Raw genomic sequence first — 25712 nt, forward strand, 5'->3', positions numbered from 1 at the left:
GAGTACCTTACTGTCACTATGTAACAGTACCTTACTGTCACTACATGATAGAGTACCTTACTGTCACTACATGATATATTACGATAGAGTACCTTACTGTCACTACATGAGAGAGTACCTTACTGTCACTACATGTTACAGTACCTTACTGTCACTACATGATAGAGTACCTTACTGTTACTACAAGATAGGGTACCTTACTGTCACTACATTATAGAGTACCTTACTGGTACTACATGATAAAGTACCTTACTGTCACTATGTAACAGTACATATTAGAGTACCTTACTGTCACTACATGATACAGCACCTTACTGTCACCACATGATATAGTACCTTACTGTCATTACATGATTGAGTACCTTACTGTCACTATGTAACAGTACATGTTAGCTTTCCTTACTGTCACTACATGATAGAGTACCTTACTGTCACTACATGATATATCACCTTACTGTCACTATGTAACAGTACATGTTAGAGTACCTTACTGTCACTACAATATATTGAGTACCTTACTGTAACTACATGATAGAGTACCTTACTGTCACTACATGAGAGAGTACATTACTGTCATTACATGATACAGTACCTTACTGTCACTACATGATAGAGTACCTTACTGTCACTACAAGATAGGGTACCTTACTGTCACTACATGATATAGTACCTTACTGTCACTATGTAGCAGTACAAGATAGAGTACCTTACTGTCACTACATGATAGAGTACCTTATTGTCACTACAAGATAGAGTACCTTACTGTCACTACATTATAGAGTACCTTACTGTCACTATGTAACAGTACCTTACTGTCACTTCATGATAGAGTACCTTACTGTCACTACATGATATATTACGATAGAGTACCTTACTGTCACTACATGAGAGAGTACCTTACTGTCACTACATGATATATTACGATAGAGTACCTTACTGTCACTACATGATATATTACCTTACTGTCACTAGGTAACAGTACATGTTAGAGTACCTTACTGTCACTACAATATATTGAGTACCTTACTGTAACTACACGATAGAGTACCTTACTGTCACTACATGAGAGGGTACCTTACTGTCACTATATGTTAGAGTACCTTACTGTCACTACATGATAGAGTACCTTACTGTCACTATGTAACAGTACAAGATAGAGTACCTTACTGTCACTACATGATAAAGTACCTTACTGTCACTATATAACAGTACATGTAGTTATGATAAAGTACCTTACTGTCACTATATGATAGAGTACCTTACTGTCACTACATGATAGAGTACTTTACTGTCATTACATGATAGAGTATCTTACTGTCACTATGTAACAGTACAAGATAGAGTACCTTACTGTCACTACATGATAGAGTACCTTACTGTCACTACATGATAGAGTACCTTACTGTCACTATGTAACAGTACAAGATAGAGTACCTTACTGTCACTACATGATAGAGTACCTTACTGTCACTACATGATAGAGTACCTTAATGTCACTACATGATAGAGTACCTTACTGTCACTATGTAACAGTACATGTTAGAGTACTTTACTGTCATTACAATATATTGAGTGCCTTACTGTCACTACATGATAGAGTACCTTACTGTCACTACATGAGAAAGTACCTTACTGTCACTACCTGATACAGTACCTTACTGTCACTACATGATAGAGTACCTTACTGTCACTACATGATAGAGAACCTTACTGTCACTACATGATAGAGTACCTTACTGTCACTACATGATATAGTACCTTACTGTCACTTCATGAGAGAGTACCTTACTGTCACTATGTAACAGTATAAGATAGAGTACCTTACTGTCACTATATGATAGAGTACCTTACTGTCACTACATGATAGAGTACCTTACTGTCACTACATGATATAGTACCTTACTGTCACTACATGAGAGAGTACCTTACTGTCACTATATGATAGAGTACCTTACTGTCACTACATGAAAGAGTACCTTACTGTCACTACATGATATAGTACCTTACTGTCACTACATGATATAATACCTTACTGTCACTACATGATATAGTACCTTACTGTCACTATGTAACAGTATATGTAGTTGTCTGATAATCCCAGTGTAGATGTTTTTGTACAATGTATTAGTGGACGGAATATTATATATATTATATTATATATATACTATATTATATTATATATTCTAAAGATCTACAGTTCTGAGAGTAAATGGTTTACCTGTTTCACAAACCAAGTCCTGAAGTCTCTCGTCCTTCAACAGCGTTCCATTGAGATTTACAGGACTATGACACGAGGGTTCGGGGTCATAAGAGTACCTCTTTAAGGTTTCTCGATTCAGCAAATCTGACAAAGGCGATTAATTTACAATCGCAAGCCAAGGGATTTCTTTGTATTGCGCTAGAAAGATAAAAATAATGTATAGAAGATAGAGATGATATAGGAGTTATGAGATTGATCGCTGTTCGTTATCTTCATCTTTCATATAATATACATCTATACTTTTAAATAATTAACTCCTAAACGCTTGCTCCATGGTTACTGCTTGTTACATAAGTGAAATGAAGTCCGAAAGTTATATAATATCATCTTCTTTGATTCACAAATTTAGTAGAATTACTTAAAAAGAGGCCCATTGGCCACATCACTTACCTGAGTCACATTGGCCCAATATTTAAAGATTTTCCCTACATATTCGCATGTAATACTGATCTCCTATCGTGTTCCCATCCTATCCCCGGGGGCCGTGATGTTACCAAATTTGAATCTGCACTACGCCAGAATGTAAACTTGTCTTTCCCAGTGGCTCTTAAGAAGATTTATTTAACATCCCCATATATTTGTATGTAAAAACTTGCTTCCCTATTGTGGCCCCACCCTACACCCGGGGATCATAAAATTTTCGAACTTTAATCTGCATTACATAAGAACGTTTTCATGTAACCATAAATTTTTCTGGCTCAGTGGTTCTTGAGAAGATTTTTAAAGATTTCCCCTATATATTTGCATGTAAAAGTTTGATCCCCTATAGGGGCTCAAACCTATCCCCGGGGCCATGGTTTTAACAGACTTAAATCTGCACTATGTCAGGAAGCTTTCAAGTAAATATATACTTTTCTGCCCCAGTAGTTCTTGAGAAGATTTTATAGATTTTCGCGATATATTTAATGTAGAAATTGATCCCTTATATTCTGGCCCCATCCTACCGCCGGGGGGGGGGGGGGGGAGGGGGGCATGATCTAAACAAACTTGAACCTACTTTATGCCAGGAAGCTTCCAGTTAAATCTTCAATCTTATCGCCAAGTGGTTCTTGAGAAGAAGGCTTTTAAAGATATTCCCTATATATTCCCATGTAAAACTTTGATCCCTTTTGTGGCCCAATCATACCACAGGGGGTCATGATTATAACAATCTTGAATCTCTACTATGTCATGAAACTTTCATATGAATTTCAGCTTTTCTGGCCCAGTGGTTCTGAAGACGATTTATAAATGACCCCACCCTATTTTTGCAATTTTGTGATTATCTCCATTTAGAGGGGGGTTTGGCCCTTCATTTGAACAAACTTGGATCCCCTTTACCCAAAGATGATTTGTACTAAGTTTGTTGAAATTGGAGCATTGGTTCCGGAGAGCTGTCTCGAGTATAAAAAAAATTAAAGATAGAAGGACAAACAGAAAGACGGACGGACAGACGACGCACAACAGATCATTAGAAAATCTCAAGTGAACTACCCTGAAATAACAGAAATGAAAGTACAGTGGCAGACATGCTTTGGCGGAGTTTATTTTTTTTCTTTTTAATGTCACCATGTAAGATAATTCGATATGAAGCAAAGGTGTTGTTTATCGATGCTTGACGTTGATTTTTACAGAAGAAATAAATTTTGATAATTGAATAAGTAAAATAAAGTTTGTTTGTTTCTTCAATCCACGATTCTAGTCTTGATCGGCCTTATGGAACGAAGCGCCAAGAACGATAGCCTGGTTCTCGAGGTATTCCGATCACATAGGAAGGCCTCGGGAGCCAGGCTGTAAGAACGAGGCATTACATCACTATAAACACTTAGGTCTACAACCAATCGCTCATTCGCGGGTCTTTCCGGCAAGCCGTAGTACAGATACACACGATCGCGCGCGCGTGAGTGTGTATTTATACGGAAAAGCGACTCTATGGAATATATCTATATGTAGTTGCATCTGTTTGTTCTATTTCCTGTCCGTGCCACACACAAATTTACATCAACATAAAAAATACTGTTAAATCGACTTTGCAAAAGAACCTTAGGAGACGTTTTGTCTTGAATCACTTTAAAATTTCGTTTTTCTTGAGCGTTTACTTTAAAATGATTCGTCTCATACATGTGTTAGTTCCTCATCACAGTAATATATACAATGTGCAGTGATTTTATAAAAAAAAAAAACACGTTAAGGTGAGGGCTGAAATAATAAAAAAAAATCAGCGCACCATTTACGTAATAAATAATGTTTACAAGTTGAGCATTGCAAAACAAAACAAACAGAAACATGTAATCCGTATAATGCCTGTCAACACGTTTTTATTACCTATAGACAGATATCATTTTTTCAAAATGGAGGTATTCGTCCTTCAATATATAGGTCCATTTCAGTATTTCATTTCAATCTTAAATTCTTGTTTGACATCAAACGATGATCGATCTACCTTAAAATATCTTTTAAACATAAATTATTTCAAATGTTGAAGCTATAAATGAAAAATCAGTTTTTAAGGCGCTCATTAACATACAGTTAAGTGGTACCATAACGCATTAAGGTAGCTATTGATAGCTAGCCCCCAAAAAACCGCTCATTGAATTTTTTTCAATTTTATTTATTATAACATTTTGACTTTATCCTACAACATATCAAAAAATCAACAAAAGTCATCAGGTTAATTTTCGAGGAAAGCGAGATTAAAATCCCCTCTTTTACAGCCCCAAAAGGCAAAAAATGCCAAAATTGAGCAAATTAACACAGAAGCCAATAAAAATTTTATTGACACCAGAAATATTGTTTGTCATATATAGTTGTGTAAATTAAACACAAACAGATAAAAAATCAATATTGATTAGAAATTCTAAATGCATCTAAGGAAAACATTGGGATGATTCGACTTGGCAATTGGCCAAATTTACCCTAAATATGGCGTTTCTCAAATACTATCAGGCATACATTTTCTGACAACAACAAAATTCTGCTCATAAAATTTCTGATTTTATTTCATTTTTACAATAAGTCAAGTAGTATCTAAAATATTGAATAGAAAAAAATATACCAAATGAGGTTTAATCTGAAACTATGTCAGATTTTGTAACCCTACCCCCTCCCCTCTAAAAATGAATTTTAAGAGATACAGTCAGCAGAGATAAACTATTGACCTTAAATGATTAAGCATTCCCAAATTACCACATTGAGCATTCAAACTCGCAATACTAGAAGTTTCTATGAGCCATTTAAGAATGATATATAGTGTGTGCTATTGCAGTTGACCTTTTCGCACTCACAATGATTGCCTAAATATTTAGTTATTTTTCATACAATTTCTTGTAATAACTGGACCAAATCTATTACCTATACATATTTTTTGATAGAAATTTATATCACTATACAGTATAATACACGAAATATGTTTAAATAACCATTTCATATTTCAATAAATAATTAATATCAATAGAAAGAGACCCATGAACTGCCCATGGATCACTACACGTAAGTCCATCTGAGTCATCTTGCCCTCACAGATAGGTGTGTCTTTCATAAGTTTAAGATTTCTAATTGTAGTTTCACAATGAACCAAAAACTCACTATTGGATAACTGAGAATGCATGTACATGTATATTGCATTAACTAACTGTAGTTTCCCCCAGGTGAAGGTCTATGTTCACTGTATGTATAAGGGGTGGGGGGTGGGGGGGGGTGGAGTGGTGAATTAGTTCCATTATGAAACTTTTCTAAAAATTTCATATACATTAATGTATCAATGATGTATGTTTCAACTAAATTTTGAATTACAAGGAAAATTCAAACACATTGATTGAAGTTATAAAATTGATATTCTATCATGTGGACATTTTTTACTAATATATCTAAGAAAGAATAATCAACATTGAAATTTATGCAATATCATTGTCTTTCAAAAGACATGTACATGTAATACACGAGTACATGTACTTGTTTTCCCTTAAATTCACAATTTAGTTTAAAGTATGTTGTACAACATCCACTGATCTGAGCTCATATAAGTGAATTAATGTTTTTCATCCAAGTCCCAAATTTTGCAGTAGTTCTTTAATCTTTGAACTTGATCAAACATTTTTAAATTTGTGGAGTTGTGGGGGTCCAGGGGATATGTCATCATCACTGTAAATGGAGTACCTGTTCAAAATATAGATAAATATATTTAGATATAGCAAAAGAGATGAATATCTGATATACTCAGAATTGTCTTTACAAATGTTTATCAAAAGAAAATATAGTACCTCTCTTGCTGTTATACTTGTTGACTCGAAATCCACTTCAACCTGCACTGGTCCTATCTAACCTCCCTTGGTCTTCAGGCTGATGCCTAGAAAAAAGATCATCATAATTGATATCTGCACAGTTAGGTCTATATTATACCATTGAGTAATTAGACTGCGTGAGACAATGTGAATTTTAAAATTGTGTCTCAACACATATTCAGTGAAAATTTAAATACTGATGTTTCAAAATTATAAATTGCAATATGAGATGACATGTATATATGTTTTCATAAACTGCCATAGACTTATCATATCTGTTTTATTTACAAAATGTGGGTCAAGAGAAGGACATACGTGTAGTATACATATCTTACTTTTACATACAGTGCATATATTTACCTATGAGAGGGCATATGCAGACTTGTGATTAATTTACATTATTTTTAAAAAGGTTTTGCCAACCTACATGAAACCTCAGGTTTGATATATTTCTTAGGTCACTGAAATTTCAAAGTAATAGTATATGTATACTATAGTCTAGGGAATTATAATTCAACACATGCCACCACCCCCCCCCCCTCCACTTTCTATCCGGTTCCCTCAAACCCTAGATAGTAGGTCTATACAGATATTTGTTTTTCATTACTTTTATACATGTAGTTCAAGGTATGTTATTTTCGTAACGGTTATTTTCATAACGATATTTTCTTAATAAAAGAGTTGTAAGAGCCCATGTTTACAAATGTGGTATGCATTTACATGAGATCCGTTCGTTTACAATCACATGCACAGGTGGGAGTTATATTTTAAGCACACATGGAATACATATATACATACAAAATAATACATCTACTGTATGTCTTGTGTTTAAACTTACAGATGTTATTATAAATCGCGTTGTGAAATAGCAGAGGAAATGTGAGTTGAACTTTTGAATACAAATTTATAGCATTTTTTTCACTCACCAAACGAAACTATGATTTCGTTGTCCAAGTTGAATACATCCACCAACTTCCTCTTCTTGCAAGAAACTTTGTTTAGCCTCTCAATGACTGTATAAACAGTATTTAATCTCGCAGCATGCTGCACTCGGACATTACGATGTATCAACCAACAACTTTGTTTACGTAGCGCATCTATGTACATGGATTGGTGGTTGGTTTAACATTTCGATTAGCAAAAAGTTTCACACAGATGAAACATTTGATCTACCATTACAGATATTGACGTATACTTATGTGGTATGTGCATATTTTCTCTAGGCGAGTCAGTCACAGCAACAAAACACTTTCGGAACCCCTTTTTGTTTTTCGACTATTCTATGACGGAGTAAGGAATTCCGGAAAATGAATTCACGTGAAAATACACAATTTTTACTCATCACGTGGTTGCTATCCGTCGTTACCTTAACATACAGTTAGACAATACACAACTACCATAACTTATTAACATACAGTTAAATAATACACAACTACCATAACTCATAAATATACAGTTAGACAATACACAACTACCATAACTTATTAACATACAGTTAAATAATACACAACTACCATAACTCATTAACATACAGTTAGACAATACACAACTACCATAACTCATTAACATACAGTTAAATAATACACAACTACCATAACTCATAAATATACAGTTAGACAATACACAACTACCATAACTCATTAACATACAGTTAAATAATACACAACTACCATAACTCATTAACATACAGTTAAACAATACACAACTACCATAACTCATTAGTACACAGTTAAACAATACACAACTACCATAACTCATTAACATACAGTTACACGATACACAACTACCATAACTCATTAACATACAGTTAGTCAATACACAACTACCATAACTCATTAACATACAGTTAATATAATACACAACTACCATAACTCATTATAATATCCATATGATTTGCAAAAGGCTGATTTTAAATGAGAATGTTGAAACCATTGTAGCAAAACCATTTTTCTTACGGGAATTTTTTTTATAGCCCAGTGTTTAACCCTTCGTATAAATGCTTGATGTCAGCAGGCTTTTGTAAATCCCGATTTCCATTAAGATGGGATAAAAGGAAGACGTTTATTAAAGAACATAGATTTGGTATCATTATACCTCTCTTATTGCCTATTTTAATTCATTTGTTGAGATTTATATCTCATACACAACATTGACTAATCTCATCAATCCTATGAATAATACGAAATTAAGAAAAGGACAAATGTGCTATTTCTTCCAGGATATAACAGATGTAACGTTACTAAATATATCTATTCTTTATCAAAACGTCATACATGTTCTATAATTATAACCAGAAATACAGATCATACAGATGTCAACAAGATGAAAGAAAAACCACTTACAATGTTTTTAGTTTCACCAATCCAGCAAATGCCTCTTTTTGTAACGTTGTTATTCTATTACCAGACAGGTATCTAAAGCAGAGATATATCGAGATCAACATCCAATTATCATAATCTTATTTCAATTACCCGAGGCTTATTCAGGATTTCAGCAGATCCTGTAAAAATTTAAAAGAATAGGATATACATTGAATCATTTTCTCAACACTACAATAAAATTTGTTAATTGCCATTCTGCTCTTCCATAAAATGTAAGCAACAATAAATATCGTAGCGCAAAAACACATATTTCATCATTAATTGATGTAAACACAAGATAGTATAACAGGTTTTGTGTTCTATGCAGGAAGTGCTATACAGTTTTTTTTCCTCATTATTGTATGCATTCACTTTACAACAGTGGTTGTTTTTCACATTTATAAATGTGTTAATTAGATTTAATTGAAATGTGATAAAGCAAATAGCAGTACGTGAGTAAAAACATAATCCACAGCATCTCTCTTTCTGTATATTTAAGGGCCTCCGTGGCCGAGAGGTTAGAGCATCGCGCTCAAAATCACGCGGCCTCTCACCTTTGTCGGCGCGGGTTCGAATCCCGCTCGCGTCGGAAAGTGAGAAAGTTTCCCAGTTTACTTTCGGAAGGTCGGTGGTCTCTTCCCAGGTACATTGTATTTGGATTCTCTCTTCCACCAATAAAAACTGGGTGCCACCAGATAACTGAAAAATTGTTGAGTGTGGCGGAAAACATCAATCAATCAATCAACAATCTGTAAATTTATCTCTCCTCCATATCACAATATATTCTATATTTCATGTCAACATCAACTGATGCTTTGAATTGAATATCATCCTGTGATGGTTAAGGATTTTTTTTTATGTTAGAACGTTTACTTCCATATGAAAATATACAGTATTATACATGTATGTGAATGACAAAACATAAGTGTATATTATTGATGACTAACATAACTACATGCACACATATCTAGATCATTGATGAAAGGTGATGTCATATCTAACATCGCAACATCACAAAATCATCTTGGCCTATAGCTATGCATATATTTTGTATCGTATTCAGAGAGAGAGAGAGAGAGAGAGAGAGAGAGAGAGAGAGAGAGAATCAATAATAAAGGACCATTTCATCCAATTGGTATTGAAATTTATAATTTTATTAGCTTTAAAACTATTAACATTGACTTTATTTCATTTATCTACTGAATCCTACCAAATTGAAAACCAATGCGTCAATTTAAATTTTCAAAGGGTTTTGTAGACTACATTTTGTGGTGGAAGGATTCATTAAACAAAAGGTTCTAATTCTATGTGATGTTATAGTTCTCTTTCATCCGATATATCTTCTATTTTTATACTCCTATACTTGTGTTCCAGTGTTATAATTTATGATATATGCATGCATATGGTATATCCAGGGGTCCGTGTTTGCCAAACTCTCTATTTTGTATTGCTTATAGGAGTTATGAGATTGATCATTCTTCGTTATATTCGCCTTTCATACAAGTAGTTGAGACTTGGAACTAGTTCAAATAGTGTTATTTATTAATTTGGTTGATATATTTTCCAGACAGAACACCGATTCCTAAAAAAGTTTATATTAATTTACTAGAATATATTTGTATAAAGATTCAGTATTTTCGTCTATAATTTGAAATTTTTATCTCAAACACCCACTTCTCAAAGTTCCATTTTAAAATCTAAGACAAGGCCTTCAAAATTATGCGAAATTTTAGAAATTGACATTACTCCTAATGTAAAACTTATACGGTATCAATTTTGATGCACCAGATGCGCATTTCGACAAATAATGTCTCTTCAGTGATGCTCAACCGAAATGTTTGAAATCCGAAATAACTATGAAGTTTTAGATCTAAATATAGCCAAAAACAGCGTGCCAAACAAGTGGAGCCAAATTCGTCCAAGGATAAGAGCTATGCATGAGGGAGATAATCCTTAATTTTGTCTTTTTAAACTCGCAAATTTAACATCTTGAATTATTTTGCATTATTAAGTGCAAAAATGTCGTTATTTCTTTCCATTACTAGTATTACAATTTTTTATCTGTAGTGTTAGAAGACATTATTGTGTATCAATTTTATGTAATAATTGATTTGTGTTGCTTATGTTGTGTAGACACAAACAGACAACTCAAGTTGAATAAGATAAATTTTAAGTGCAAAAAGATCATGTTAAGAACACTATAGCTCAATTACAAACATTGCGAACCCAGTTTGTCGTTTTAATGAACTACTTCTCCTTTAATGTAGAAATACAAAATACACTTCCAAAAAATTGACATTACTACAAACATCAGGCGTTTTGGCTGATTCACTTTTGTTTAATTCTCCAAATATGAAGATAATGGCATCCAAGTTTAAAATGAGTTTTTGAATTACAAAGATAATGGTTGAGGATTCCATGGAATTAGACATGCAATACCATTACGAGACAGACGATGGGTTGATTATCTACAAGAAGAACTTGATTCTTTGTCAGAATGGATTAAAAGTATAACAGGACTATTGAAATCCCGTATTAGACACACCAAAACAAAAGTACGTGCCATTTATCCTTCTGTGTTCAGTAAATCAGAAGCGATCAAAAATTACATAGGTTACATGAGGAATATGTTTTGGCTGCAGCTGACAAAGCTTGTAAGAATTTAACATTGTCTTTGTTTGTAAAGCTGATTATTACAATGGTATTTTAAACGAACTTGGCATTAATTCCGGATTTGGTAATCGTACATATACTCTAACCGCCCTTTCAGTTGATTGACTGCGGCTTTAAGCCGTTTTGACAATATTTCAGCCATTTACGGTGGTTAACTAATTGAAATATGTTTATGTGAGTGTTTGAGTTTCCGTGGATGCACCAGTAAGCATACTCTTTCTCGAAATTCAGTTACCAAGATGGTTGTGATCCTTGACACGGGGCACCCTTTAGCGTCCCGTCCGACAGACATAAAATTAAAAATACATAAACATGTAAAAAAAAAAAAAAATAATAATAATAAAAAAATCAAGATCATTTTGTGCATATGAACAGTTGTATTAAAAAACATTCAAATTTAATCTGTAAACATCGCATTCCTGTAAGTATTGTACAGTATAATGATTGCTAATGTTGGTAAAAAGTTCTTTTATTGATTGTACATTACCAAAATGTCTATCCCATATGGGAGTAAAACACTGCATTTTATAAGAATGTGCTATAAAGTTAAAGGACAGTCACAAGACATACATTCAGACTAAAGTGCTCTATTTAGTAGGTAAGAATGAGTCCATTTTGAATGTCTGATGCGTGTTCTTGAAACAATCACGTCGTCCTGACGTTTCATTAAGATGTTACACGGTTTGCTTACTTTTGTTTTGAATAGAATATTCGGTCACAGAAATCTCGTCGACGGGGGGCACCTGATACCACCTCTGGTGTGTCTGGGACCCGTGTTTGCCCAACTATCTATTTTGGTTTGCTTGTGGGAGACGTGAGATTGACCGCTGTTCGTTATCGTTGCCTTTCATTTGTGAAATATTTTAAATCAGTGTAGGGGATTTAAAGTGTGCAATAAAAGGTGAAGATAACGAACAGTGATCAATCTCATAATTCCTACAAGCAATACAAAATATATAGTTGGGTAAATATCTTCTTGAAGTGCATTTTTGCCATTTTGTCTGCTTTGGTTTTGCCAGGGATACCATTATCGCTGGGAACCTAGTAGCTGCAAACGTTTAGCTCTTTTGAAATAATATTGGCACAGATCAGAGAGCTACAGATCCACCCTTATAAAAACCTTCGATTTACGGCGAACACAAAATGCGCACTGTTGAGGCCTAACATCGTTATATTCTTGTATCTCCGTTTCATAAATTCAATATAAAACAATCCCTAATATATTTCTCTACTATACTTCTGTCCAAACATACTCTCAAAAGTATTCATTAAAGCCGCATACGACCTGAAAACTAACAGTTTTTAACGATTTCGTTCGTTGACGTAGCCATGTTTGGTAGCAGGTGAAAGGTGAAGATCACGAACAGTGATCAAACTCATAACTACTATAAGCAATATTAAATAGAGAGTTGGCCAGACACAGACCCCTGGACGCACCAGAGATGGGATCAGGTGCCTAGGAGGAGTACATATACATACATCTTTATCATGATACATGAGTACATAATACGACTTTATCCTGATACATAATACGACTTTATCCTGATACATAATACGACTTTATCCTGATACATGACTACATAATACGACTTTATTATGATACGAGAATACATAATACGACTTTATCCTGATACATAATACGACTTTATCATGATACATAATACGACTTTATCATGATACATAATACAACTTTATCCTGATACATGAGTACATAATACGACTTTATCCTGATACATAATACGACTTTATTATGATACATAATACGACTTTATCCTGATACATGACTACATAATACGACTTTATCCTGATACATAATACGACTTTATTATGATACATAATACGACTTTATCCTGATACATAATACGACTATCATGATACATGATACATAATTCGACTTTATTATGATGCATGAGTACATAATACGACTTTATCATGATGCATGAGTACATAACACGACTTTATCATGATGCATGAGTACATAATACGACTTTATCATGATGCATGAGTACATAATACGACTTTATCCTGATACATGATACATAATTCGACTTTATTATGATGCATGAGTACATAATACGACTTTATCATGATGCATGAGTACATAACACGACTTTATCATTATGCATGAGTACATAATACGACTTTATCATGATATATGATACGACTTTATCCTGACACATAATACGACTTTATCATGATACATCAGTACATAATACGACTTTATCCTGATACATGAGAACATAATACGACTATCATGATATATCAGTACATAATACGACTTTATCATGATACAGGATACGACTTTATCATGATACATAATACGACTTTATCCTCATACATAATACGACTTTATCCTGATACATGACAACATAATACGACTTTATCATGATACATGAGTACATAATACAACTTTATCATGATACATAATACGACTTTATCACGATACATAATACGACTTTATCCTGATACATGAGTACATAATACGACTTTATCCTGATACATGAGTACATAATACGACTTTATCCTGATACATAATACGACTTTATTATGATACATGAGTACATGATACGACTATCATGATACATGATACATAATACGACTTTATCATGATACATGATACGACTTTATCATGATACATGAGTACATAATACAACTTTATCATGATACATAATACGACTTTATCACGATACATAATACGACTTTATCCTGATACATGAGTACATAATACGACTTTATCCTGATACATGAGTACATAATACGACTTTTTCCTGATACATAATACGACTTTATTATGATACATGAGTACATGATACGACTATCATGATACATGAGTACACAATACGACTTTATTATGATACATACTACGACTATCATGATACATGATACGACTTTCTCTTGATACATAATACGACTTTATCCTGAAACACAGTACGACTATCATGATACATGAATATATAATACGACTTTATCATTATGCATTAGTACATAATATGACTTTATCATGATACATAATACGACTTTATCATGATACATGAGTACACAATACGACTTTATCATGATACATCAGTACATAATACGAGTTCTCATACAGTAAATGCGAGTCATATAAAGATACTTACAGTAGCTCTAGATTCACCAGCGAGTCAAAGATTCCATCTGTTAAAACTGTTATTTGATTACTTTCCAAGTATCTGAATAATAAAGACATCTTGATTAATCTGAATTCATGACCACTGACATGTTGAAATACAACGCTATTAATAAAATCTGAAAGTTTGTAATCCATTAATATCTAAATTATGAACAATCAAGTTTTAGAAAGGGGGGGGGGTGGTAGATGCATCGAAATGGATAATCATGATATATTTGTATTCAATTCTACAAACAACAAGTTGAATCTGACATTCTCTCACTCGTGTAATAGTTATATGGTTTGATAGATCGAGCTGACCTACATATACATGTACAGATCACGAATATATTTTATGTTCGTAGTTTGAAAGATTTATAGACACTTGTTCTATGTAGTCTTGTTCTACGCATTACCAGTCAAAATGACCGGTGCGGCAGAGGTAGCGTTAACGAAGAATACAGATTCATCTTAATTCACTCTTCCAAGCCCCGCCCACCGATGACAACGAACGTCACATGATTTCAGACTCCGTCAACTTATGTAAACAGCATGGCGGGCGATTTAGATCTTATAAAGGAAACCTTTTCAATCTCCTCATTTACTCGTGAATTTTCACAGAAAAGTCCGTCAAAGGGTTTGACATACTTCAGAGAAGCTTGTGTTCACACAATTTCAGTGGGTAAAAACGCGGAAGAAACAGTAATTATAACTTATTTCTCAGCGCTAGATGCTTTCGCTGCATTTGAAGTAAAGAAACACCACATCGTCTAACCATTGAATTGCAGGATCGGCTGTCATCGATGCTTACTGTTCATGCACAGCTGGGTTAATTACGAAATGTTTTCCGAGTTTTGAATAACTGTTTTGTTACGGAATTGTCCATGTTTGTTGTTCGGTTGAAACTGAATAACTATATCATATATGCTGCATTGACCGGTTCAATAAAATGTTTCATCTGCTTGCTTGATTTTGTATTTTTTTTTTTTTTTACTATTATTTATGGTTTACTTATGAAAAACAGTTAAGTATTATCAAGAATTTACATTGCAGCTCAAATACCGTCTGTGATCTCCATTAAATGTTCAACTTCAGTTATACTTGAATGGATATTGTAGATCTAGATATCTAGATTCTACATTGAGATATTTATATGCATATTTTTTTTTAATGGTAATGGGTTAATTAGATCATTCTAAGTTTTTATTCCACGTTCACCCAAATATCTATTTCTATTAAAAACAAATTGCAAATCAACAGAAAGAATGTGTATAATGTTTGATAGACAAAGGCGGATCCAGCGCGGGCGCCCCTCCCCCATTTGAATTTGGGGGGGAGGGGGGGTAAATTACAAACGCCCACAAAAGAACAAAATAATATACTATGCAGACGTTATATGTTCACTATCTAAATGAAAAAGAACCCACTCTCTTATTGGCACAATTTCGTTAGCTTCCGGGGGCTTCGCCCCCTGCACCCCCATCGGTGCAAAGCTTCAAGGCAACCCCAGCCTTCTACTGCCACCCCCCCCCACCCCCGTTATGAAATTCCTGGATCCACCACTGATAGACATCACCATTTTGACAGTATAGTCAAGAATATGTTAAAATTATAAACAAGAATATTATAAAGACTTGGCCCCCCCCCCAAAAAAAAAACTGTTCGTAAAACATCTATTTTAGTTAGTTACCCAACCTCTTGTACCTGTTGTAATTACATAGGATCAGCAACGCAATATAATACCTAGTTAAAGGAGTAGTTTATCATAAATAGGACAATAGATTCAGTACCAGATGGGTGTTTTTTTTTCAACAAATAATTCAAAACTATCGAATAACCATTGTTCTTTAAGACTAAATGGTTTACATTATCTGTCTATTTTAATTGTCAATGAATCTGCACAAATTCTTCAATTTTCTTAGTTGTGAGCATTCACACATTTCAAAGGAAAATTTAAGTAATCTACTAGTTTATATTCATCATAATGTAAGTTTTCCCAAAATGAGACAAAGAACATGACCCACGAACCATGAAAAATGGCCTAGCCTGGGATATTGATAATTTCTGTATATAATAATCTTCGGGATATAGGCTTTCTAGAAATGTTTTTCTTTTTTTCATATATTCTATACTTTTTTGTTACTATGACGTTGAATATTGTGGTATTTAATGTTAAAAAAATTAACATTTTGGGATACACGTCACAACAATAAACCTCCAATACCATGTACAATGTACATGAACCTATACATTTCTGAATATATCAAGTTATATGCACTCAAATAGCTAGAATGGCTGATTCAATGATCATTATAAGCATTTTTTACCAAATTTGGGAAATAGAAATAAGGAATATTTTAGAAATGATGTTCAAAGCCGTGATTGTTCAACTTTACTTTTAAATTATCTTTACTTGAATTTTAAAATACTGAAATAAGAAGAAGAATAAATATAGTATGTAGTCTATTTACTTGGATGCTGCAGTCCCCCTCAACATGCTCAACATGAAATTCCTTGTTATTTCCTCTGACAACCAGCATTCAATCTAGACAATATATTGTTTCTTCATGGGCCCAATTTCAAAACTTCGGAACGTCTTTTTCACCATTCCGCTGACTACTGTTGTGACGTAATTTTTAATAGCCGTGTTTCGAGTTACTCCGGAACACAGTGTTTATTCTGTGTTTAGTCACGTCGCGTCAAAAATGTTCCACAAGGTTACTTCCGGTTTATCGTTGTTTACCTTTACCAACAGTCGACACTTCGTGTATTAGGCCTAGGCTTAATAATGTCGATCATCATGAAATACACATTTAATAGTTTGGGGTGTATGCAGTACATATTTGTTTATGAGCGTTTGATAAGCTACTATTGATCTATGAAATACAACGAAAGACTTCGTCAAGAACAGAAGAAGACGATGCATGTCGTGTAACTCACACAAGACCCAGCTGTCTAGTAACCGGAGGGGTAAAGGAAAAGAACGTATTAGACTCACTGAAACCTGTCAAACAGGTAAAATGAAAATTATGACGACATTATATATATATATATATATAGAGAGAGAGAGAGAGAGAGAGAGAGAGAGAGAGAGAGAGAGAGAGAGAGAGATCTATATATATATGATTAAACAAAACACAATGTGCACTGCTTCATAAACCAGGCATTAGGTCCAGTACAGTCTAGGGCCTATGTGAAATAGAATTTACGTTACCAAATCAGGGCCAAAATGGGCATAAACATGTAACATATATAACCAGGTCCATTCCAAAGACTATTTCTACCTACGTAGCTATTAATAGCTACCTAGGTATTTAAAGCTACTTAAAGTAGCTACTTTTACATGTTTTTAAAGATATAAGTTTACTAGAAAACATGATGTTTGAAACAAAATGATATATGCTAAATACTATAAACTATCTAATTGTGTTCAAAATTAAATTGTAAATTGAAAAATATGTTTAAAACGAACTACAGTACTAATATATTTAACCTAGTATGTAAACAAAAACATGGTACAAGCCTTGTTTACATAGCAAAGAATTGTGAGCTCTGCATATCGCATATACCTCAACGACCATCATTCAAATTTTTCAAGATCGTTAGAAATATCTTAGTTAAGCATTCTAAACATTATAAGTGGAAAAATAAAATTTCTAAATTTTCAGCTCAAATCGTGTCCATGCCCATTTAATTGTTGATTATTTGTTTAACGTCTCGTCGAGAATTTCTCACTCACATTGAGAGTTCACCAACTGCAGGTGAAGTACGATACATGTAATATAGAACAATGCTATGCGCTCAGGGCCGTAGCAGTGAGGGTTCTTTAACGTGCCAACGCCTGCCGCGACACATGATCTCCATTTTTTTAGGTGATATCCGAAAGACATGTGATTTCGTGGGTTTGGCGAAGGAGCAGTCATTAATTTTGTTAACGTCTTGGGTTTGACGTGACCATGACAGGGTTATAACTCACGACCTCGCGGTTACGAAGCGAACGCTCTAATACGAAGCTACCGCGACTGGTTCACCTTAATTGAGACACTACGATAATGAAATACAGCTCATTATCATCTTTGATGGGCTAGTTGTATTCTGCGCATCCGCGCGTCACTTTTTTTGGGGGGGGGGGGGGGGGGGGAGAAAATTCATCGCTATTTCAAATCGTACGTGTCGGGCTCGATATTTCAACAGAAGTCGCACTTGGTGGGGTCACATGAGGATTATTAGTCTCGTGCAACCAGACACTCGACTGTCTCCGTAAATCTCCGACAAGCAGAAAGTCTGGTAAAGACATTCGATAAGGTTTGTAAAGTCACAACGAGGCTTATCAAAATATCGGTATTTAATCTGATTGATTGATCCAACACACCTCCAAAATAACGACTACCGAAGAAATCTGCAATAGATTGAATTTGCCGTTTTAGCTTAAGGATTTACAACCAGAGTGTTTATAAAAACCGTTGTTAAAGGAAAGGATTTGTTTTCTGTTCTACCCACGGGAAATGGTAGAACAGTTTTATCAAAATTACTTTGGGAGGTGAAAGTTAAATTTCCTGCTGACAATGACCGCAATTTTTTTCCCCTATTGTACACATAGTAATGATTTCCCCATTAGTATCACTAATGAAGGATCAACTAATTAATAAAAAATATCGACATTTGATGTTGGAGAGAATCAAACCGAAACTAAATTAGCGCTCGCTAGTGGTAACGGTTATTATCGCGTGTCTTTACTAGACTCGACTCTCTGCTCGTCGGCGATTTGCGGAGACAGCTGAGTTTCTGGTTGAACGAGACTAGAGGGGTAGTTTAATACACAGGCACACTTAGGTCATGGATTATGCACCCCCAGCCTTATTTGTTTCCTGATCTGGGATATACACATTTTTTTGGCTCATAATCTATAAATACACATTAAAGATAATCCATAAATATAATTTGTCGTCTCTTTGACGTATTAGTAAATATAACGTTTTCAGCGATTGAAAGAAGAAAAATGATTATTTATAACGAAATTTGATGAAATCGCGTCCTGAGCACTGAGCACTGCATGTCTCACGGCAGTATATTCATAACTCGGGGCACATTTTGACTACACCAAACATGATTCAACACGTCTATCACCCTGTCCGCATTTTTTTGTCACCTGAATGAATATATTATTTCACTTTCTTTTTATATCTGAGATTTTTAATTCGATTTTTTTTATACCTGAATGAATACATTATTTTGCAATAAGCAGATCACTTAAGGCAGCTCCATCCTCATGTGACTTATTAATATTAATAGTTAAGAGTGAAAACACTTTATTAATTTCCACTCAATATAGTTTAAATTAATTAATAACCAAAGAAAATGTATATGTTGCCAACTTTTTAAAGATGTCAGACATACAAAAACAGAAGTATACATTAACATCAGAAAAGCAAACGTTTTAGAAATAGATAAAAACTTTTGAAATAACAAAATCTAAATATCAACAGTTTAAAAAAAAAACCCCTGCTAATTCATAAATATGTATAGATTAATTGTGGATATTAGGGAAACCAATGTATAATAGACATCCAGTAAAGGAAATTCCAGCATAGGAGTTATTGCCCTTGACAACATTTTAGAAATCATAAATAATTGATTATCTATGGAAAATATAAACGTTTTCAATATTAATAGTTTACCAGATTTTTTTATCATATCCAGTGAATAAAATTCCTCAGAAAGATACATTTCTTTCATGCGCAAACTTTATATTATTAAGATTTTTGTAAAAACCTATGACATCACATGAGGATCGATCAACCTTAAATCCACGCTTCACTGTAGCTTCATACCTGGATGGATATGAATGGACGATCTCTATACACGTCTGAACATGATATTACATTTATATTACACTTAAAATGACGAATAAAGCAATTTAAAGGGAAACTTCAAATTTACTTTTAACCGTTTCTGTCCAAATTATTAACTAAAGGTTCAATTATTTATTGAAAATGAATTAAAAACTGTATGGTATAAGTAAGGTCAATCATTTAGAAACTGATTTTTCCGTATCCCCGAATTGACTCGGAATTTCCAGACTCGGGTCCTTTATTATCGGTCAACTCAGTCGAGGTTGTAGTTTGATCCCCGTTTTAATCTCCATCAATTATACAGAGCTGTGTCCTATAAGCTCTTTGATCTTCGATCCCTTCAGTGGGGTAAGGCTGTCATATGATCCCCTTCTATTGTTCACGAGAACAATAACTCTATTGTTTCTACATGTCCTTTGGTGGTCGTCCAATTGTGACGTCATTTCCAACGCCTTCCGCTCAGGGAGGCATTATATAGTAAAGTATCTGTGTCAGATCCCCCGCTTTCCCACTACTAGTGGGTAATAAGGTGGAGACGAAGGCGAGAACAAAATAAACTAACCGATCAACTGAGATCGGGTCGGCCATCGAAAATAGTGGGTATATTTAAGAAAGAGGTGGAGAACATAGAATACAAACGAGGAAAATCAACAAGAAAATGCAGTAGGGATTTTAAGAACCCAGGCTTTAATGTGAGTCATGTAACCGTTTTTAATTATTTGAGAAAAGTTAATAAATGGAAGGCATTTAAGAGATCGAGAAAACAACTACTGACAAAAACACAAAGGTAAAAAAAAAAACATTGAAATTTGCTCGTGATCACAAGCATTTGACGGCTGAAGACTGGGTAAACTATATCTTTAGTGATGAATGCAAGGTGAAGATAACGAACAGTGATCAATCTCATAACTCAAATAAGCAATACAAAATAGTTGCTTCATGTTCCGAACCGACAGGACGATGTTGTATGGGGGTCCCAGCCAGATGAGGTTCCAGACGTAAACTGTGTCAAGTCAAGCGCTAAAATCATGGTATGGGGTGCGATGAGAATGCAGGTTTTGTACAAACTTCTCATTGTTCCAGCTGGCAAAACTATTAATGCTGATTATTATGTGAATAGAATTCTTCTAAAAGCACTAAAACCTGCTCTGAATCGACAGAAAAACAGTGTAGGATTGACGAACGAAAGTTGGTTCAATATCCAGGACACGCTACGTTTGTTCAAGACGGAGCGACACCTCACACTGCCATTCTTACACAAAATTAGTGTGAAAACAATTTACCAAACTTTATTACGAAAGAAGAATGGCCAGGCAATTCCCCAGACCTAAATTGTATAGAAAATATTTTAGAGTATTCTGGACAGCGAGGCCTACAAGGATCCGCGCCCAACAACAATGACCCAATTACGACGCTGACTTTAACGTACATGGAGGGGGATAACTCAGAAACATTTGAATTCTTTAATTCACTCAATGTCAAACGGAATCAAAAATGTATTATGATTCAATAATTTTAAAACAAAGGTGGACTGTCTGGTTATTAAAAACAAAAACTTGTTTATCGGTTGATTATGAATAATTTTAAGTATGATGTGAATCATGGAACGAACATCCTTAACACCCTTTACAATGAATTAAATGGTCAATGCTGAGTAATTCGTGTTATTCTTACTATTCTCCACATTAACATCAACCTAATTACCGATAACTAATCCGGAGTTTGCAATAACAAACAAAATAATCAACCGTATTTCTGATAATGGATTCAAATCAAAATTATTGCTTGTACATTGACAGAACTTGTTTCAACGGACATTGACGATACGCTATATTGTTGACAGTAAGTGATGGTTGATAAATTGCAGAAAATGGCGGGTTGCATTCATATATAATAAAACTTGGACCGAAATTGATAAATTCTACACTAGTAAACTTCCTATTCTTCAACACCAATATTATATAATACACCAGCGCATTTTTCTTTTAATATTTCGGGTTCAACGGAAACTGGTTGCCATGCCCTAACGAACGTCAATCACAATGACTTTGAGCAAATAAACTTACCAGAATCACCGATAACGCGTGTTTACCCGTGTGATTATGAACATACTTTGAACCCCCTCGCCCCTTGTTTAAGTGGCTAGCGCCTAAAACCTGGTGTTGTCAAATAAGTATCGTCATTTTCTACAAATTTCGTTCTATACAAATTTACAAATTATTTGTGTATTCAAAGGTATTCAATATAACGCGACAAAATATGCATGCAAAATTTGAAGTTTGTGACAAACTGACCCTCTAAAATTGAGAAAAGCAAATATCTTACGTAATGCATGGCGTAATTAAAATCGGAATATCTATCATGATATCATCTCTTAATATTTCACGAAATTCGATCGACGCATATCTGAGATATCGCTGTCATAGAAATTGTAAGAAAAAAAATGTGCCCCTCTCTCAAAATTGCATTCTTCATAGGATCTACGAGATTGATCACTGTTCGTTATCTTCACCTTTATGGGATTTATAAGATTGATCACTGTTCGTTATCTTCACCTTTTTAGGAGTTATGAGATTGATCACTGTTCGTTATCTTCACCTTTATAGGATTTATGAGATTGATCACTGTTCGTTATCTTCACCTTTATAGGAGTTATGAGATTGATCACTGTTCGTTATCTTCACCTTGATAGGATTTATGAGATTGATCACTGTTCGTTATCTTCACCTTTATAGGAGTTATGAGATTGATCGCTGTTCGTTATCTTCACCTTTATAGGATTTATGAGATTGATCACTGTTCGTTATCTTCACTTTTCCATACATCTTTCTTTAATCTTCTCCTAATGAATGATAACATGTAATCTTCAAATGTTAATCTAGATGAAAATTGAAACAGATTATTGTTTCAACGAAAAAAGAGAGAGAAAAGACAAAATCGTGTAATCTATGTTGAACGACAGGGGCTAATTGAATGGTTGACCCCCCCCCCCCTCCCCCCCCTCTTCATTACGTGTAGAAATTTAGATTATTATGCGACATGTATAATTTGATTACATGAAATAATTATGTGATTAATGATGAAGAACAGAGGCTTATAGAATGACCCCCCCCCCCCCCCCCGCCGCTCTTGATTACTATATATCATGTGATATGTATACTTTGATCTGGACTCTGAGAGGTTTAGAATAACTTACAGTCTACAGGTGTCCGTGGGGATGTTGGTAGGTACTCCGCTCAGTCCTCTATCATAACAATATACATAAGTCCCATCACAGTCAGACGCCTTACGACAGCTACACTCGTCAGGACAGGCGTCCGTCCCCTGGCTGTAAAGCACAGAGAGCACGACAGACAACAAAACCACCAACTGCATCATTATTATATGAAGGAAAGTACTGCTACTCAACACTGACTCTACACTGAATGAAAATAGTTCTTCCTGATTAATGAATTAAAGTCTCCCTCTAACTACCTCACTGTGCACGTGATTTCGTGTAGGAAATTGTGTCAGCAAAGATGTGCCGAATCACATTTCTTTAAAGTGGCATGAACACACTGAACATTTTCAAATTTTATTTTTCCATTTTTCATGTTTACTATGCTCAATTACGGTATTTCTATCTAATGTTCAGGAATGTCAATTTTCCGAGCTCACAATTCTTTATTAGCAAAACACGGGTCCTGTTTTTATTTACATAGGTTAGATATACTAGTAAACATTTCGTATAAAGCAGATTTTTCAATTTACAATATACATGTAATTCTGAACACAATTAAACAGTTTCTAATGTTTGTCACATCTCATTTTCTTTTGAACATGATAACTGTTTTATTAAGCGATCTATATGCAAAGAAAACATGGCATGAACCTTGTTTACAAAACAAAGAATTGTAAGTGCGGTATTTCGCTTGTTTCTCAACAACTAGACTTGCTCAAATCTCTATATTTAATAATCAGTGTTCTCTTTAATACTTTTTATTTTCTTTTTTTTTTCGCCACACTCAACAATTTTTCAGTTATTTGGTGGGGCCCAGTTTTTATTGGTGGAAGAGAGAACCCAGATACAATCTACCTGGGATGAGACCACCGACCTTCCGAAAGTAAACTGGGAAACTTTCTCACTTACCGGCGCGAGCGGGATTCGAACCCACGCCGACAGAGGTGAGAGGCCGTGCGACTTTGAGCGCGATGCTCTAACCACTGGGCAACGGAGGCTCCCTAATACTTTTTAAAAATGCCAAGCATCTATGTTATAGGAATTAAAGGCATAGGGTCTAAGATATTGGTGAAATTTTGCATATTCCAAAAAAGGTGGCGAAATTTAAGATCATAACCAGAAAATCACACAAAGTTCTTCAGAATGTTCACAAACACATTAGATAACGATAGTATTTACAAAATAATTCCCTGTTCGCATTTGCCTAAACTGGTACTCTGTTGACTTTGCATCTCTTATGTTTGTGTGCAGCCACCAATCAGCGGGGTGCCAGTTTAATATATTGTCCTCCAGACAAAATTTTTATAAAGGGCTAAAACGTCAAAATGACTTCAATTTCAAGGTGCTGCAGCTATAGATAAACAACTCTTAATTATTACTACAAATTTGTTTTTTGGAGTTCTTCTAGCAAAATATTGGGATGTCATTTGTGAGATAAAAGATAGACCCTATGCCTTTAAGAGATTGATCACTGTTCGTTATCTTCACCTTTCATGAATAATGACGCGAGACAATTATATGACATCAAGTTTTTATTAGGTGCCATTCACTTAAATAAGGGACCAGAAGGGGTTAGCAGTATTTTCTAAATATTTCAAAAACTAAAGATAATTTAGAATTATTGAATCATGGTTATTTATTGCAATGTTCTGTAACTGCTGAGGTCAGCAAAATGATTAATTACGTAATAAGTGATTTAAAGGCGAGTAATGTACGAAACTCTGATCTCTAGATATGTTTTACAGGAAAATATTTTGTGAAGCATTATAGAGCACAATTGCTCAGAATGTTATTTTCAATAATAAAGAAACCTCAAAATTATTCTTGTGACACGTTTTAAGGAATACCGGGACCGTCCATGTAGAGAACTCAATATAACGATTGTCCATGTAGAGAACTCAATATAACGATTGTCCATGTAGAGAACTCAATATAACGATTGTCCATGTAGAGAACTC

General features: G+C 34.4%; 2 long non-coding RNA genes across 2 annotated transcripts in view; both read right to left on the bottom strand.

Moving 5' to 3' along the window:
• The window catches only part of LOC125666548 (uncharacterized), a 38818-nt gene extending 14799 nt beyond the window's left edge, over positions 1 to 24019 (bottom strand). The window contains exons 1-4 of the long non-coding RNA XR_008799204.1: positions 23731 to 24019; positions 14672 to 14743; positions 8862 to 8933; positions 2219 to 2398 (exon numbers count right to left, since the gene is read on the bottom strand). This is a non-coding gene — a long non-coding RNA (uncharacterized LOC125666548). The remainder of the gene's footprint in view (positions 1 to 2218; positions 2399 to 8861; positions 8934 to 14671; positions 14744 to 23730) is intronic.
• LOC130050863 (uncharacterized) lies at positions 6075 to 8763 on the bottom strand. Its single transcript, XR_008799205.1, has 3 exons — positions 7446 to 8763; positions 6499 to 6584; positions 6075 to 6394 (listed from the first exon to the last, which is right to left on the bottom strand). It is a non-coding gene; the product is annotated as an uncharacterized LOC130050863 (long non-coding RNA).
• Positions 24020 to 25712: the final 1693 nt, after the last annotated feature.

This window comes from Ostrea edulis, chromosome 10 (assembly GCF_947568905.1).
Source record: "Ostrea edulis chromosome 10, xbOstEdul1.1, whole genome shotgun sequence".
Classification (NCBI taxonomy): domain Eukaryota; kingdom Metazoa; phylum Mollusca; class Bivalvia; order Ostreida; family Ostreidae; genus Ostrea; species Ostrea edulis.